This window comes from Schistocerca piceifrons, chromosome 3 (assembly GCF_021461385.2).
Source record: "Schistocerca piceifrons isolate TAMUIC-IGC-003096 chromosome 3, iqSchPice1.1, whole genome shotgun sequence".
NCBI classification, from domain to species: Eukaryota; Metazoa; Arthropoda; class Insecta; order Orthoptera; family Acrididae; genus Schistocerca; species Schistocerca piceifrons.
The window spans coordinates 288,516,118-288,535,493 of NC_060140.1; the positions used below are offsets into that span (position 1 = coordinate 288,516,118).

General features: G+C 40.6%; 1 protein-coding gene across 2 annotated transcripts in view; it reads left to right on the plus strand.

The window, feature by feature from the left end:
* The window catches only part of LOC124789582 (ABC transporter G family member 23-like), a 515,640-nt gene that overhangs the window by 317,188 nt on the left and 179,076 nt on the right, over positions 1–19,376 (plus strand). The gene's annotated exons all lie outside the window — the stretch shown is intronic.

Sequence of the window (19,376 nt, forward strand, 5' to 3'; positions counted from 1 at the left end):
GGTAAGTACGAAAGGCGATAATGTCTCTATCAACGAAACTTTCAAGTCCAGGTACGTTAGGAACTCCAGTACCTCCACGTACAATGGCTACAGTGATCCAATCATTACCATGAGAGAATGTATCGTTAATATCAATACTAAAATTACGCCTACAACCACAGAAAACAGAAGGTCCGTCGACAAGTGCAGTAGCAGCGACAGTCTTAACTGGTATGCGGTTCTTCTTGTCTCCAGATGTTGTGGCGAACTCGATGTTCTCGATGGTTTTATAAACTGTCTGTTTAGAACGGCGACGAATTCTCCTGTAAGGCAAACTAGCTGTTTGGGTACTGCGAAAAAACGGTGTTTTGCATAGCTGGCGGACCTCACATCCAACAATTTTAACTGCAAACACGGCCAACACAAGGAGCTGCAAATCAAAATTATGAACATATGAAGAGATTTTACAGCATCGTGTACTGCTTACAGTATGGTAACAGTTCGGAGACGATGGTTGTATGAGTATGTCAATGCATCGTCTCACAATGAAAAGACAATAACATTCCTGAAATGGACTTGCCTGCCGATTGTTCCAATCTGAACCCATTAGAGCGTCGACTTTATTCCAGTCCCCAGCATCCAACATCGCGATCTTCTCTGGTTATGTTCGGAGAGCTCACTCAAAGTGTCTCGCAGAGCTCAAGCCAACACAAATGATGAACACATCTCGTATCAGTGCCCACTAACAGGCGACCGGATAATTGTATAAATACCTGACAACAGTAATGTGAAAGGCTGAAAAGAAAAAGTACGCGGTTCACTAGCTGTGCTGGTGAACCAGGTGTGTTGAGAGTGTTTTGGAGTGGTGCGCTGATACCAGAGAGAAACACGGAACGGCGTCTCCTGGGCAGCCGTGTGGAAAGCGATGCCCCCAGGGCCGACTCTCCGTGATGCAACGCAGGACGTAACCACGCGGCAGGCGGGGGGCCGCGACATCCGAATACCGCCAGCAAGGAATCCTCTCACTAGGTTCACCTGCGCGGTTCATGGGTGCCCTTTCAAACCAAATCGTACAAAAGGGCAAGTACGGGCTTTTAGATATTCTATAATCTTTAAGTCTTGTCAGGTTTGAACCATTTAGTACTAGATTTACACACCAACAATAGCAGTGTGAAATCTCAAAAAAGCTTATTTGTGGGAAATGATGTTTGAAGACTTGAATGGCAACTTAGTTTTCTAATAAATAAGATAAGTGATGAAAGTATTAATATTTTTACGGTCGCTATGTGTAGCTTAAGCATTCATCTAAACTTTTACTGCGAATATAATAGCCGGCCGCTGTGACCGAGCAGTCTAGACACTTCAGTCCGGAACCGCGCTGCTGCTACGGTCGCAGGTTCGAATCCTGCCTTGGGCATGGATGTGTGTGATCTCCTTAGGTTGGTTATGTTTAAGTAGTTCTAAGTCTAGGGGACTGATGACCTCATATGTTAAGTCCTACAGTGCTTAGAACCATTTGAATCATTTTGAGAATTTAATAATTTTTGAATTTACTTATGACTTCTTGTTAATCCTCAAAACAATTTGGGGTTATCACGTTCCTCTATTCGCTGTTAGGAATCTGGTCATGAGTTGTAGCTTTTTATACGTGTTAGTCAATGGAATAAGTAGATAAAAGTCAATAATTTTTGCATATAGTTATGTGGTAGTAGTCCTTGCAATGTACAACTATACCTGTGAATTTATTTGTACACAATGTGGCGATTTCGAATGGCCCCTTTGCTTCGACCTTCCTCATGCCACGTATACCAAGTTACTTGTTTCATTTTCTGGTCAGTTACTGCCAAATTAGTAGAGAAGTTACTGAGACGTTCACTTATGTGTAGGAAGCATTACTTGTAAATAATGCGTACAGTCAATTACACTGATTTCTGGTTACCTGGTTTCAATTTATCTTTTTTGATTTGTCTTCTAATTTCTGCGCCATTTCAGTGGCACACTGTGATGCGCCAGTTATTCGTATAACAGAATAGCTGTGTCTGCAGGAAACGCTGAACATTTACTCCCTTCTGACAATGCGTCACTCTTGTTGCGTAGTGGCCTTATTGTGGGACGACATGTGTATCTTACTTTCCGAAGCACCTATATAATATGTTACTTTCATTCACATTTAAAGAAAGGTCCCATTCATTAACGAGTGCGAATTTTGTCCAATTCTTTCTGTATTTCGTTACGATCGTCCTGCGATGATTCTCTTCCGTACAAAAACACGAACAGTCTTATACTGTTGCTGATACTATCTGACAAGGCATTTATGTATGCCAATAATATTAGGAGCCCTATGACGCTTCCTTGGAGCCCACAGTGCAATAATTTTGTTTAATTTATGGCTCTAATTGAGACCATTATACTTTTGTTTCTACAGAGCGTTCACTGTCCAGTGCCGGCCGCGGTAGCCGTGCGGTTCTAGGCGCTGCAGTCCGGAACCGCAGGACTGCTACTGTCGCAGGTTCGAATCCTGCCTCGGGCATGGATGTGTGTGATGTCCTTAGGTTAGTTAGGTTTAAGCAGTTCTAAGTTCTAGGGGACTGATGACCTCAGATGTTAAGTCCCATAGTGCTCAGAGCCATTAATATGGACATAACTCACATTCAGCAAGTTTCGTCTTGTTCAGATCACATGAAATCCTTAATAGATGGCATAACTGTACTTGTTAGATAAAATTTCATTTCGTACAATCTCCGAGTAAGTTGAGGGCTTGTGTGGAACCTGTCACTAAGGATGTGATAGCCTGAACCACTCGCGCAAGCTATCAATTCCTGCGCCAAATGAACCGCTATTCGGATTGAAAAAGGAAAACCAGGACGTATTAGACTTTCTGTAGTTCTCTTACCATAATATAGAATGTGAGAAAAAACAGAACTATTTTCTCAATCACAGAGACAGAAAACTCGTGAACACCGTTCGTAAACTTACTTGGTTAGTAGCACTTTCATTCTTCCTTTGAATCCTGCTGTGCGCTCATCTACGGCCACATTTCTCATTGGTATATAAAGTTCTTTGCATTCACTATGAATACACTCACCTTGCTCCTTCTTGTACGTTGGCACCCCCATAACAGGTGGGACTAAACGAAGCGATATATATATATTTAAAAAAACGGAGATGAGAGAAAACATCCTTGAAAAATGGAGTTCGTTATAGGTAGTCTCCTGTAAAATTGTTATGTAATCCTGCCTTCAAATTCAAGGCCGTAGATTAGATTAGATTCAGTTTTCGTTCCATAGACCAAAAAAATGAGATGATTCTCGTGGGTGTGGAACATGTCAGAAGGTATAACAGAAAAACATAAAACATTTTGATATAATGCTTACTATCCTGATCATTTGTCAGAACATTGTCGAAGTAGGCGAATAGAATGCGGTAAACTGGAGCAACTAATATTTACAGAATTAACACGCTGTCAGAATGGAAAATTGTTATGCACTATTAATAAATTTATCATATACAAAACACCTAATCTTGGCTGTTTTGACCAAGTGCTGTCAAAACTGAAATCTAACGGACACTTTCAGTATTACACCAAAGAAAGCCTTCAGTTCTTCGAATAAAACGTCCCTCCATGGTGCACAGTGAGCGTTTTGTAAGTGGATTGACTTTCTGTATCTTTTCGTTAGCAAACGTATTTGGTGCATTCACAATTTCACTAATAAAGTTGTCAGTGAAGAAAAGTTGGGAATATTCAAGTTCTGATTTTGCCGAAGACCATGAGGAATGTGGCAACCTTGTTGAGTGACAGAAAAACGAAACTTGATGAAACCACCGTCGCCATCGCTATAATCTTCCACGTATTTGATACGGGTTGTGTGGGTGGTGTGACTCAGGGTGTCGAAATATAAATATATTTCCTGTAAGTCGTGCCTACGAACCAATTTGCGTTATCAAGACATATGTTCTGCATACTAATTACGAATAAACGTAGACGACACGCCATAGTTATATTTTAACTACCTATTACAACAATGAGACTGTGATAATAACATACACAAAAATGACTTGACGAAAACTGCAACAGCACTGAGCCAAAACATGCACTACGATAACACAGAAACTGAGCAATGAACCAACAAAACAGTCCTTCGCCATGGATTTAACCGCGCGGCTTACATAAAATAACAATAGTGAAAATTAAGTAAATACATTTTTGATTGCTTACTTTTTGAGAATTACAGTTAAAGTTCCGTAAATCTAAGCAGTTTAGTTATGAATAAAGTTGACTTCTGATTCGAATTACTGTATATATAATTTCAGCATAGTTTTGGTGATTCCCAAAAATTATGTCCCGCAAATATGCAATTCCGGTTGAGCAAACAATACATTACATGAAAACGTTAATTACTTTTAAATATGTTCATTCGAAAGTTACTAACATATTTTTGTTAATATTATGTTCAATACTTTAAATATAACTATTGCTTTTCTGCTTAAAAATTCGAAAAGTCAAGATGCTTGTGTTTGGTTCAAAAAATGTTTCAAATGGCTCTGAGCACTATGCGACTTAACTTCTGAGGTCATCAGTCGCCTAGAACTTAGAACTAATGAAACCTAACCAACCTAAGGACATCACACACATCCATGCCCGAGGCGGGATTCGAACCTGCGACCGTAGCGGTCGCTCGGTTCCAGACTGTAGCGCCTAGAACCGCACGGCCACTCCGACCGGCTGTGTTTGTTAACATTCAAATTATGGTGACGACCTTTAAACAGTAGTACATATTGAAATGACCAGCTAACTATACTTCAAGGTGTTTGTTTTATATAGAGACATTGATTTGCAGAACAGATAATTGACTGTAATGAACGTACACAATGACCAATGTGGATATCGTAAGTTTCTGTTGACACTCTATCGATGTATTCTGAATATTTTGTCCCATTCTGTCACGTTACAACGTACATTTATTGTTTGCAAGATGTGTATAAATAAACCTAGCTATGTTTCAGTTTGCATTTATTTTTATTCAGTGCTAATTTCTTTATCTTTCCCTTCGTCAAACGTGCTGAATGGTTGAATGACACCCTTTCACACTCAAACCCCTTTAGTTCTCTGCTAGTCCTTTCGTTACCACGGCAATATTCGCTTAGGTCTATAAACGCCCCAATAATCTGCCCCTTGTACTGTTCGAAGTTTTCCGCAGACCGTAGACTTCTCTCCCCTGTTCTACGAAATACCTCCTCGGCTTCTCCAGCACACCACACACTGTATTCTTCGATGTGTGAACCTTACGTACGAGCTGACACCTGCATATTGAAGAATTTTCTCCCATACGTCATCTCCTCAAACTCTGCTGTGCGAAAAATTCTTTACACAGAATCTTGACCAGCTCTCTGTTGCTTGAACGACGCAGATACTCGTAAGTTTCTATCCACGGTGATAACTTCCTTCTAGTTTTTGGATGGAAACATTTTCTGAAGTATCGAGACATCGGAATCCCGATGAAAAGGTCAGTGATAACGTGGTAGGGGAGGTACTGACATTATGGGTTCAGGTAGTGAACTGTGTAGTTCAAAATGCTTTCACAATTTATTTTATTTGTTTTTTTTCTGGTCATCAGTCTTCTGAATTTTTTAATGCGGCCTTCCAAAAATTCCTCTCCTGCGCCAACTTTTTCATCTCAGAGAAATAATTGCAAAAAAAGTTCAAATGGCTCTAAGCACTATGGGACTTTACATCTGAGGTCATCAGTCCCCTAGACTTAGAACTACTTAAACCTAACTAACCTAAGGACATCACACACATCCATGCCCGAGGCAGGATTCGAACCGGCGATCGTAGCAGCAGCGCGGTTCCTGACTGAAGCGCCAGGAACCGCTCGGCCACGGCGGCCGGTTTAGTAATTGCAATCTACGTCCTCCATTATTTGCTGGATGTATTTCAGTCTCTGCTTTCCTCTTCAGTCTTTAGTCGCTACAGCTCCTTCTAGCACAGTGGAAGATATTCCCTGATGTGAACTTATTCCCTGACGTCTTAACAGATGTAATATCATCCCACCCATCCTGTCCCTTCTTCTTATCAGTGTTTTCCGTTTATTCCTTTCCTCATCTATTCTGATCACTGATATCCTTTCACTCAGAATTTAATCCCACTCATGAAGCCTTGTTTTATTCCTTTCATTGCCTTTTCGGTGTAGAGGTTGAACAATAATAGCGAAAGACTGCATCCCTGTCTTACACTCTTATTAATCCGAGCACTGCATTCTTCGTCTTCCATTATCATTGTTCCTTTTTTGTCTTGTGAATATTGTATATTACTCGTCTTTTCCTACGGTTTACTTCTATTTTTGTCAGAATTTCGTACATCTTGAGCCATTTCACAATGTCCGACACTTCTGCTAGATCGAAAAATCCTACGGACGTTCCTGATTTTTCTTGCTTTCATTATCAAGCGCCACGTCCAGTTTCTTCACACTTTTTATTCCATCATTTCGTCTTGGCTTCCCTGCAGTTCCTATCATTTTCATTCGTAACTGACTTATAGTTGCTGTCTTCCTGCCTCTTCCCTGAACTTTCTTCTTTCGTCGATCAGTTGAAAGACTACTTCTGTTACCTTAGGTTACTTTACCACTTCGCAAGCCGAGTCCTCCCCTCGTAGAGGGCTTCACTGTATCTACACTTTTCTGTCCAAACTTTGTGACTGCCTTTTTTAGAGATGTCCATTCCTCTTAAACTCAGCTGGCTACTGTTGTATTCATTATCGCAGGATCTTCAACCTTAAAAAACCCCAAACGTCCCCCATCATTCCTCACTACCCCAGTATACCACTTCTTTCCACATTCATTCTTCCAGACAATTCTCTCAAATGCAATGTGCTCACCATCCCTGAACTTTCTTCTTTCGTCGATCAGTTGAAAGACTACTTCTGTTACCTTAGGTTACTTTACCACTTCGCAAGCCGAGTCCTCCCCTCGTAGAGGGCTTCACTGTATCTACACTTTTCTGTCCAAACTTTGTGACTGCCTTTTTTAGAGATGTCCATTCCTCTTAAACTCAGCTGGCTACTGTTGTATTCATTATCGCAGGATCTTCAACCTTAAAAAACCCCAAACGTCCCCCATCATTCCTCACTACCCCAGTATACCACTTCTTTCCACATTCATTCTTCCAGACAATTCTCTCAAATGCAATGTGCTCACCATCCCTGAACTTTCTTCTTTCGTCGATCAGTTGAAAGACTACTTCTGTTACCTTAGGTTACTTTACCACTTCGCAAGCCGAGTCCTCCCCTCGTAGAGGGCTTCACTGTATCTACACTTTTCTGTCCAAACTTTGTGACTGCCTTTTTTAGAGATGTCCATTCCTCTCAAACTCAGCTGGCTACTGTTGTATTCATTATCGCAGGATCTTCAACCTTAAAAAACCCCAAACGTCCCCCATCATTCCTCACTACCCCAGTATACCACTTCTTTCCACATTCATTCTTCCAGACAATTCTCTCAAATGCAATGTGCTCACCATCACTACTAAATTGTGATCCTGGGTACACCTTACAGTCCAACATCTACTGTATTTACCGAATCTCTGATGATTATGAAGTAATCCAGGTGGGTTCTCCCTATTTCTCTATGTTAGACGTGAATGGAAAGCTAAAAAAAACTGAAAAAGGAAATGCGAAGGCTCAATACCGATATAGGCTAGTAGGTCCGGAGGTGGATCAATGAAGTGAAGTGGAAAGAAGATAAGTAAGGATTTCTAATCAGAGAAATAGATGGCAATAACAACAGCAGCAGAAAATGGTGTAACGAAAGAAGGATTCGGTGTGAGTAGGACAGTGGGACAGAGAGTATAAGCTGCTGTAAACAGGTCACTAATAGGATTGTTCTCATGAGAAAATCGAATATGATGTATTGATCAGTAAACCAACGCCAACAACAGTTTGGTTATACATGCCGACGTCACAATCAGAAGATGAAAAGATTGAGAAAATACATGAGAATTATTAAATAGGTAATTGAAAATGTAAGTGGAGATAGTAATCTAACAATCATGGGAGACTGGAACGCCAGTAAATTGCCTTCCTGATTATAAATTAGTCTGAACAGCTTATGGCGCTGGTAAGGAAAATAAAATATTTACAGAAAGAATTAAACAGACGGTAAAGAAAAATAGTTTTGAGTCATCATTTTTCCGGTTTGATGCAGCCCGCCACCAATTTCTCTCTTGTGCCAACTACTACTTGCAGCCATGTCCTCAGTTATTTGTTATATTCCAAACTATGACTTTCCCAACAGTTTTTATCCTCTACGGCTCCCTCTAGTACTATGGAAGTTATTTCATGTGCTAACGTATATCGCATCATCTTGTTGCTTATTCTTGTCAGTATTTTCCACAAGTTCCTTTCTTCGCTGATTTTACCATATCGATACCTAATTTTCAACATCCTTGTATAGTACAGCATCTAAAACACTTCGATTCTCTTCTTTTCCAGTTTTCCCATGTCACTGATTCACTACCAAGCAATGCTGTGATGCAAATATATATTTTCAGAAATTCCTTCCTCAAATTAAGGCTTATCACTTCTCTTGGCCAGGAATGTCCTTTTTGCCACTGCTAGCCTGCTTTTTATGTCCTTCTTGCTCCGTCCTTCACGGATATTTTGCTGCCTAGGTAGCAGAGTTCCTTAACTTCATCAGCTTCGTGATCACCAATTCTGATTTTAGTTTCTTGCCGTTCTCATCTATGCTACTCCTCAATACTTTCGTCTTTCTTCGTTTTACTCTCAGTCCACATTCTTTAGTCATTACACTGCTCATTCCATCCAACAGATCCTCTAATTTGCCTTCATTTTCTCTAAGGATAGCAACGCCCTTTCACTCTGCTTTTCTACTCCACTCTCGAATCTCTTTATTTCCGTCATTACTCCCTCACTGTACAGATTAAACAGTAGCGGTGAGATACCTGTCTCACATCCTTTATAATACGAACACTTCGGGTTTGGTCTGCCATTCATTATGTACAAAACCCAAGAGGGAACAATGTATTACCCGCCTTTTCCTATAGCTTACTCTTACTTTTCTCAGGATTTCAAATATCCTGAACCATTTTACGTTGTTGAAAGCTCATTGTGTATCGGCAAATTATATGAATGTGTCCCTATTCTTCAAGCGCAACGTTAGAGCTGCTTCTCTGATGCTTTTACCTTCCCTATAGCCAAATCAGTATGCATCTAACATATTCTCAACTGTTTTTTCCAGTGTTCTGTGTATTGTTCATATCAGCAGTTTGGATGCAGGAGATATTAAACTTATTGTGGGGTAGTTCTCATACTTATCTGCCCTTGGTATTTTTGAGACTGTGCGTATGGTATTTTTCCGAAAGTCTGATGGTATGACTCGAGTCTCATATATTCTACAGACCAACTAGATTCATCGTTTGGTTTCCGCGTTTTCCAGCAGTTTTAGAAATTCTGAATGAATGTCGTCTATCTCTTCTCGGTTGTTTAATCGTAAGTTTTCCACAGCTCGAACTACAGTTCTAACACCTGATCCTCTATAGCATCCATATTCCCTCCCATTTATTCTCCCGCAATTTCTAAGCCGCCGGCCGGTGTGGCCGGGTGGTTCTAGGCGCTACAGTCTGGAACCGCGCGTCCGCTACGGTCGCAGGTTAGAATCCTGCCTCGGGCATGTATGTGTGTGATGTCTTTAGGTTAGTTAGGTTTAAGTAGTTCTAAGATCTAGGGGACTGATGACCTTAGAAGTTAAGTCCCATAGTTCTGAGAGCCATTTGAACCATTTTTTGAATTTCTAAACTACCTCTCTCCTCGTAGAGGACTTCCCTGTACTCTTTGCACCTATCTGCTCTCTCCTCTGCGTTTAACAGTGGCATTACCGTTGCACTCTTAACGTCGCCTCTCTTTCTTTTAATTTCAGCAAAAGTTGTTTTGGCTTTACTGTATACTGAATCAGTCCTTCTTTTTCGATTCTTCACATTTTTTTTACGGCCCTTTAACCTCGGCTTCCATGCTTTTATTATTTATTTCATTCCTAAATAACTCGTGTAGCTTAATATATTTACTATCAAAAATAGTCTTGATGACAATTTATTTATTACGGTGACCGCTTTCGACCACTACTGTGGTCGTCTTCAGACCAATGAGTAAGAACTTCATGCTGGAAAATCACAGCAGAAGGAGGTTCTTACTCACTGGTGTGAAGATGACCACAGTAGTGGTCGAAACCGGTCACCGTAATAAATAAAATGTGATCAAGACTGTTTTTGATAGTAAAAAAAAACTTGTGTAGCTACATTCGTGTCTTTCCCTATACATTTATGTACTTCTTTCTGTTGTCCATCAGATGAAGGATATCGTCCGTTCCAATGTTTCTTCGTCGTTGTTCGTTACCTTCTCCGTACCTATGTTTGTTGAACATATTCGATTACCATTTTTAGGAATGTCCATTCCTCTTCAACTGAACTTCCTACTGTGGTAGCATCTACACTACTGTGGCAACTACAGGAGTTGGTCCGTTTTCCTTGTGCATATCAGCACCTAGTCTGCTTAGAAATCACGCGCTGCGCCATGGGAGCGATTGATTGTCAATTCAGGTCGCCAGGGCATACGATGTCCACAGCACTTCATGACCTATGCGATAACACAGGAACCCGGATGCCATTGTTGATAAAAGAACAGCTACGTGCTCTTCCGTACTGGGGCGACAAATGACTCCACAGACAGCAGCAGTAGTGGTAGCGAATCAGACGACAGCACCACAGGCGAAGACGGGCAACTATAGAATAACGACTAAGTATACATGTAATTACCATAGTGTCACGAAAACAAATGTTCATTAGGCAGTAATTGTAAGAGAAATGTAGAGATAGGCGATGACACACGCTGTCGTGTAGAGCAACCTAACTTAACGTAGGATGACGCCATCCTAGGGCGAGAGGCTCAAAGTATTTCTCAGGTGTACGCCAGCCAGTCGAAGTGGATCGGGTGATGGCTGCCCAGCAGCGAGAGGCGTCCTCCTTGATGTTTATTTTCTTCCCCCAGACAAGTTGCAGTGAAATGCCGTCATCACCAGTGGGTTTCTTTACCCTGAAACATGCAAACATCAGCTACGTTACATAATTTTACGAAAAACGGTGTTACTTGTGTGCTGTTTGGTTCCAGATATTGTATCGCGTGAATAGTTTTATAAAACCGTTGTGCTTTAGAGTCATTTCTCATAATTTCTATTTTTCTTGCCGTATTTTCGGCATACAGCGTGTCATCTGTAAGGTATGAGCGGCTGTAATTAGCAAGAACTTACAGACGTTAGTAATACTACTACCGGAATTCGCAATAGTGCTGTGAATACTATTTTGCTGGGTGCTAGATTGTAATATAACAATGTCACGTACTCATGTTTGTTGATCTGTTTTTTTTTGTTGCCGTAAAAATCTAGAAATATGTAACATTATCACGTGTGTATGTGTGTGTGTGTGTGTGTGTGTGTGTGTGTGTGTGTGTGTGTGGTATTTCTGTTCTGAAAATTAAATTCAAATAGGAATAACACTGACGCTTGTAAGCCCACATTCTCATATTTGTTAATAACAGCAGATTATTCCTTACGGGGAAATTCTGTATGCCGAAGAAACAGCAACAAAAATAGAAATTATAAGAAAAGACTGTAAAGTGCAACGGCTTTATAAAACCATTCACACGATGCAGAATCTGGAATCACCAGAACACATGTAATACATTTGTCGTCATGTTTTGTAACGTTGTTATTTTTGCTTGTTTCGGAATAAAGAAGCCCACTGATGAAGGTGGTGTTTCGCTGAAACTAGTTTGGGGAAGTAAATAAACAGAAGTGTTTTGCATCAAGGCGGACACATAATCCCAAGTTGTTTTACGCAGACAGGAATCAACGGAAGCGTTCTCAAGCTACAATGATTCTCACTGTCCTTCTGAGCTACCATAAATCTAAGCGCCTTCCTGTGTTGCTATTTCCTATCTTCCTAACATCTTAATTTACTGTTTTCTAAGTACGTAAATTGTTAATTTTAAGCTCTTCCGGTTCCTTTTTAGTTTTAAGATTACAAGCATTTAAATCTGCAACTTTGGAGAAACTTTTTAAAAATAATAAGGGATCAAATAAGCTTCACATCATGAATATGTATAATTTTATGTTGTGGAAACAAGATCTGTGTTAGTCACTGGGGTCACGTCAATTCTATACGGCAGCAAGAATAAAATAAAATAAAATAAAATAATATCAACAAAGTAAAGCAAAAATTTCTGAAATGCCATGTCCTCCATCGGATGTAATTATAGTTTATTTTCCATCCTGCACAGTTTCGACAATTTGGCCATTTTCGAGCAGCAGTTGAAGCATTTGTGGGAAGAGCACAAAGCTGTACGCACACAGCACATGGAAGGCCACCATAAAACAGTTCGTAACATTGTAATAAGTTTAATGCTTGACAGTGGCATAAAAATCGAAATTATGCAACAGTGGAAAACAATAAGTACATGCAGTAGACGCATTATGCTTAAACTCAGAATTAGAGGAAGGAAAGACAAAATCAGGATTGCAAAAACAGCAGAACGTCTCTGAGGGTATTCTGTTTGTGAATAAAAAAGCCCTCGTGTGAACACAGCTTAAACTCTGATTTAATGAAATAGAATTACGTTGAAGGTACTCAGCGTTTTATGTGAATGATCAGCTATTTCCATTGCTTTTAAACTCTGCACACTCACCCATATGATTTTTTGTCTTCTGTTTTCTGACAAGATTGATGCGGCTCGCTATAAATTCCTCTCTTGAGCCATCCTCTTCATATCAGGGTAGCATTTGTACCAAACCTGCTCACTTACCTTTTGGATAGACTCCAGTCACTGCCTTCCCTTACAATTTTTGCCCTATACAGCTCCTTCAAGTAACATGGAGGTACTTTCTTAGTGTCTTAACTCTTCTATCATCCAGTCGTCAGTGTATTCCATGTCTCTTCCCTCACCAATTCTGCAAAGAATAAGCTAGAACTATCTCATTACTATTAATCTCTCCATTGGGCACGTAATCTTTTAACAGCATCTTCCGTGCACGGTGCTCCTCTACAGCATAATTTTTCAGAACCACCTGATACGGCCTAATATCAAGGCCGAAACCGGTATGGACTCAAAGTCGTTACCAGCATCTGGTGCGGTTTTCCATTAAATAAGGTATTGATATTTCCAATTCAAAACTACTCATGCCCATAGCATTTGCTACAACTGATACAAGTGCATTCGCTGCATGGAGCCCTCTAAAATTCGATTGTTGAACATTTGATTGAAGTAAAAAGCACTCTCTCTTCAGACCATAAGTGGCCCATCGGTACCATCCGACCGCCGTGTCATCCTCAATGAGGATGCAGATAGGAGGGGCTTGTGGTCAGCGCACCGGTCTCCCGGTCGTTATGATGGTTTTCTTTGATCGGAGCTGCTACCATTCGGTCTAGTAGCTCCTCAATTGGCATCACGAGGCTAAGTGCACCTCGAGAACAGCTCATGGCGGCCAGGATGGTCACCCATCCATGTGCCGGCCACGCCCGACAGCGCTTAACTTCTGTGATCTGACGGGAACCGGTGTATCCACTGCGGCCAGGACGTTGCCCTTATGTTTAAAGTAGGAGGAGAGTTTTACAGTTGACGTATCTACTTGAGAAAAACTTTCAATAGCCAAGATCACATAAATTAGTCTTTATTTTTGACAACCTGTTGAGACGGTTGTAACTGTTATCTTCTAGTCTTCAAAATTTTTTTGTTGTTAAACGTTTTCCATTGTGGGTTAGTACCTCATGCCATGTTGTCACGATGGTGGATAAAATGCAGCACAGCATATACAAATTTGTCGACAACTGGCATCCACACAAGGTACTTTTTAACTATAAACGGTTTTGCTGTCGACAAGTGCTGTATTTTATTCACCATAATGATAACACAGAATGAAGTACTAACTGACAATGGATTTTATTATTATTATTATTATTATTATTATTATTATTATTATTATTATAGATCAGATGGTGACGACTACAAATGTCGAAAGTGGTTGTCAACAGTAACACTAATTTATGCGATCTTGGCTACTGAAATTTTTTTCCAACGCTCGTTCTGAGTTTTCAATATGAGAAAATTTGATGAAGTCTCTACTTTATATCAGGATCTACATTTCCAAATCCCCAGAGGTCTGAGTAACTTTTTGATTACAATCCTATTTTTATCGCTGAGGCGCAAAACCATTTACCGACCACAGGTGCTCCATTTCTTACCGATCCCTTTTCAAACTGTCATCCTGTAATGAATCGCCTCCATCTGGATTACAATCCTATTTTTGTCGCAGAGATGCAAAACCATTTACCGACCACAGGTGATCTATTTCTTACCGATCCCTTTTCGAACTGTCATCCTATAATGAATCGCCTCCATTTGGATCTTAAACGCAGAGCTGAACGCCGACTGTGCCTCATGAATAATGCAACTCCAGTGAACTCGACCGGAAAGCGCGCTTCTTCTGCAGAATACTGCGTAAGTTTAGACAGACGTCATACAGCCAGCTGCGAGACCTTGCATTCCGTCAGAAGCGTGATTTCAGTCGTAGTACGTCGCACATTATTTGAAGGTCTTATTTCAATAGTGTTACAAGTCCATTTTTGCTCATTCTGAGATACAGAGTCCTAAAATTAAATGAACGCTGAAAAATCTGCAGTTGAGATACAAGAAATATTCAAGTATATATACTTGAATGTTTCTGCTATCTCAGCTTCAGATATACTTGAATATTTCTGGTATCTCAGCTGCAGATTTTTCAGCGCTCATTTAACTTTATGACTCTGTATCTCAAAAAATGGTTCAAATGGCTCTGAACACTATGGGACTTAACTTCTGAGGTCATCAGTCCCCTAGAACTTAGAACTACTCAAACCTAACTAACCTAAGGACATCACAAACATCCATGCCCGAGACAGGATTCGAACGTGCCACCGTAGCGGTCGCGAGGTTCCAGTCAGTAGCGCCTAGAACCGCTCGGCCACTCCGGCCGGCTCTGTATGAAATAAGCCCTTCATTTGTGAAAGGAAAGCAAACAAGAAAATTCTTATAAATAAAATGTACAGTAATCAACACAGAACAAATACTTACAGTGTCAGAAGAGCTCATGCAGTGTGCTATCTTGCTACATATAATCTTCTACACTAAATATAGTGAGTGGAACACATTTTAATAATTTATATGGTTCGCCATTTCCTTCCCTCCGACCCCATTCTTTAGTGTGTCAGATCCTTAGAGACATAATGTTGATTACCGTTTGGAAGGATCTTCTTCTTATTTTATGGAAGTGACTCAGCCCTGATGCAGATGGGTAACCCAGTTGTGTTTAATAACTGGACAGGACTGCGAAATTTAGCGTCATCATCTAGAGGGTGTATCCTCTCGACAGTTTCCCATATCCACATAGATCTCCAGAAAGACACATTTAAGGCATATTGAACAATAACCACTTGGCTCCTCTTGCAAGTACTTTATTTGACTACCAGTTTCGTAGCATAGAAGCCATATCATCATGTTAAATCTGTCAAATTAAAAAAACTGTTCGCTGCAATTGTGGCCGAATTACAATCACGATTAGTAGACAGAAATATAGGGAATTACTTACCTGGTGAACCATGACAAAGTTGCAGCAACGGGACCGAACATTCCTTGTTTATGAATAAATGCTGCAATAAGCGAATTAAACACATGTTAGCATATGACAAATCGAATTATTTTCTGCTCGTGGTTTTTTGTCACCTGCAATTGTTCTGTTACTTTATTCAGGGTAGTATCCTAACATTTTTTGTGTACCAATGTGACCACGCCATTCGAATTACTGTAGGCCATATCGCCTCACTGCGCTTGGTAGACCGATTTCCGCCATCGTTACGGCTTATCGCTTAGTCCATAGCTGGGAACTTTCTCACCTGCATCTCAATGCATCGCGGTCTGCTGTACTTCTACTATGCCATTTTCACACAGATTTCCCCGTCAGTTATCGTCTTTATACTGTTTTTATTAATAAGTGGGTTCTTGTTGATACTTCCACCATTTTCATTAATTTTTAAGCACTCTGGATAGATTGTTCCCCTATATCTAATCGTTAACAGGTTATGTTCGGCCTACTATCGTCCAGTTGGATTGATAAGTGTTTTTAATTTTTAATTATTTTATCCCATTATTGGTATTCATTGCATGAGGTTGGGAGGATATTTCTTGGCATTTCTTACAGTTTTTAAATGAAATTTTAGGGACGCTTGAGGAACTGTGGACCCATACTTTCCACTAACCTCAAAATCCGATAATTGCGTCATTTATTCATAGACAAGGAATGTTCGGTCCGTTTCATGTTGCAGCTTTAATGTCATGATTCCCCATGTAAGTAATCTGCTTTTTTCATTACTGATTGTAGCTATAATTTGACCTCAAATGTAGTGAACGCTTTTTGTAATTTGACAGATTCAACTTAATGATGTGGCTTCTAGACTACGAGACCGCTCCTTAAATAAATTATTTACGAGAGCAGGCAAGCGCTTATTACTCAAGACGTCTATTTATGGCTGCGGTTGTCCATCAAATAAAATAGTGTGTAACAAATTTAAGTGATTGTCGATAGATGCTGACGCACTACCAAACAGCAAAGGAATCACATTCTGGGACCAAAGATGATGATGATGTTTGGTTTGCGTGGCGTTCAACTGCGCGGTCATCAGCGCCCGTTCCAAATCCCAATTATTACACAGTCCAATTTTTTTCACTGTCCAATCTACTCACTGTCACGAATGATGATGATGATGATGATGAAAAGTTGAGGACAACACAAACACCCAGTCTCCGGGCAGAGAAAATCCCCAACCCGGCCGGGAATTGAACCCGGGACCCTGTGATCCCGAGCCGGCCGGGGTGGCCGTGCGGTTCTAGGCGCTACAGTCTAGAACCGCGTGATCGCTACGGTCGCAGGTGCGAATCCTGCCTCGGGCATGGATGTGTGTGTGATAGGTTAGTTAGGTTTAAGTAGTTCTAAGTTCCAGGCGACTGATGACCTCAGAAGTTAAGTCGCATAGTGCTCAGAGCCATTTTGAACCTGTGATCCCGAGGCAGCAACGCTAGCCACTAGACCACGAGCGGCGGACGGGGAGCCGAAGACGAAAAAATAGTAAACGTATGTGTTGCGAAATTGTTGTTAAAATACCGACTATCTACGCAAGGGTCTGTGTAAGATCTTTTCTCAGAAAATGGCGCAAAAGGTGTAATACAAGGGCCATAAACAGTTTTCTTGTATACAATAGTTACAAATTACGATCGTTTTCACGGATGTAAAAAGTTTTTATTGATTACCTTACAAAGAATAAAGCAACAACTCGCGCAAGTAATCTGATCTATTTCAGGACAATGCAGCAGCAGCAGCGGATGCTTTGCTGATGCGGAAAGTGTGTTATTTCAAGTCCGAATTGCTTGAAACCTTCACCCTATTCAGCAGATTTACAACTGTCCCCACATTAAAAACAAAATGACTAAAGAAATTTTGAAGCCAGTGGAGAGGCTCCAACGGTGACAGACGGATATTTTGCAGATCTCCCAAACAATCACTTCAAGAACGGTATTTGCTCGCTCGGAAAACATCAAAGTGCATTATCGTAAAAGGCCTCTTTATGGAAATAGGGTTCACTTTATGAAAACAAAATCAATTTTGACGTAATAAGGAAACTCTTTCACTGCCTTTACTCTAGTGGTAACAGTGTCCTGTGAGAAGCCACGTATGCCCGCACACGATTAAAAATCGGTTGGCCGAACGGGTCTGGCTAAAAACAGATGCACGAAGATTTAGAGCTCTTGTGCTATGCGTGACCGTATGGTAAAAGGTATTTTTGACATTAACGTCGCTTGCCAGAGCAAATATCCCTTTCGTCAAGAAGGTATGTAAACAACCTTACGAAGATGATAAATAGCTCGAATCCAGCTGCTAGTAGTGCACTTGCGAACCTGCACTGTAGTAATTGACGAAAAGTCATCGAGTAAAGCAGAATTGAAATCTGGCCTTCCGCAAAGAAGTGTTACAGGCCCTCTGCTCTTTCTGATCTAATGATCAAATGATTTCGGAGACAATCTGAAAAACCATCTTAGACTGCTTGCGGATGATGCTGGCATTTACTGTCTAGCAAAGTCATTAGAAGATTAAAATCAACTGTAAAATTATTTAAACAAGATATCTGTATGGTGAGAAAAGTGGCAATCGATCTTAAATAACGAAAACTGTGAGGTCGTCCACATGATTAGTAACAGGAATCCGTAAAATTTCGTTTACAGGAAAAATCGCACAAATCCAACGGCGGACAATTCAACTAAATACCTAGGGACTGGAATTACGAACAGCATAAATTGGTACAATAGCATAGATGTTGTGAGGAAGACCAACTAAAGAATGCTTTTTATTGGCAGAACATTTAAAAAAGGCGACACGTCTTCTCAAGAGACTGCCTACTCTAAGCTTGTCCGTCCTCTGCTGGAATATTGCTGTGCGGTATGGGATCTTACCAGATAGAATTGACGGAGAACATCGGAAAAGTTCATAGAAGGGCAGCTCGTTTTCTATTACAGCGAAATAGGGCAGAGAATGTCACAGATATCTTACACGACCTGCGGTGGCACTGATTAAAACAAAGATGTTTATTGTTGCGTCGAGATCTTTTCACAAAATTTTAGTCTCCAATTTTCTCCTCCAAATGCGAAAATATTTTGTTGACGCCCACCTACATAGGGAAAAATGATCATCGAAATAAAATTAGATAAACCAGAGCTCGCACGGAAAGATTTAAGTGTTCGTTTTTCTCGCACACTGTTAGGGGGTGGAGCGCTAGAGAAATAGTGCCAAGCACACAATTGTGAGTTGTAGAGTAGTCATGTAGATTACCTAGAACATTACGTGATATAGCTATGCGAACAATTTATAAGAGTCACGTCCTATTTATAGTAATAGACAATCAAGTGGTATCGTTGATTCCACCTAGTGTGATATCAAGTGTACATCTAAGCTTGGTCTGTACGTCGTGCGTGTTGTGTTTCCACGACAAAGCGAGAGCTTGGCAGTCAGCCCCGCTTGTCTTCTCGGAAATACACCTGGGAAGTTCACTCCTGCGGTAGTGGTGAATGCGTGCGCCGCTTTCCAGATCGTCTATACCCCTCTTTTCTTCCAGTTATTTGTGGTACTTCTAAGAAGGTCGAAGAATACAAAGAGTAACCTCGAATCCATTAACGTCTGCAAATTACGAGGAATACTGAGGCGAATCAATAATACGCATGTGGCATGCTCTATACGGATTGGAGGATTTTAGGTGGTTGT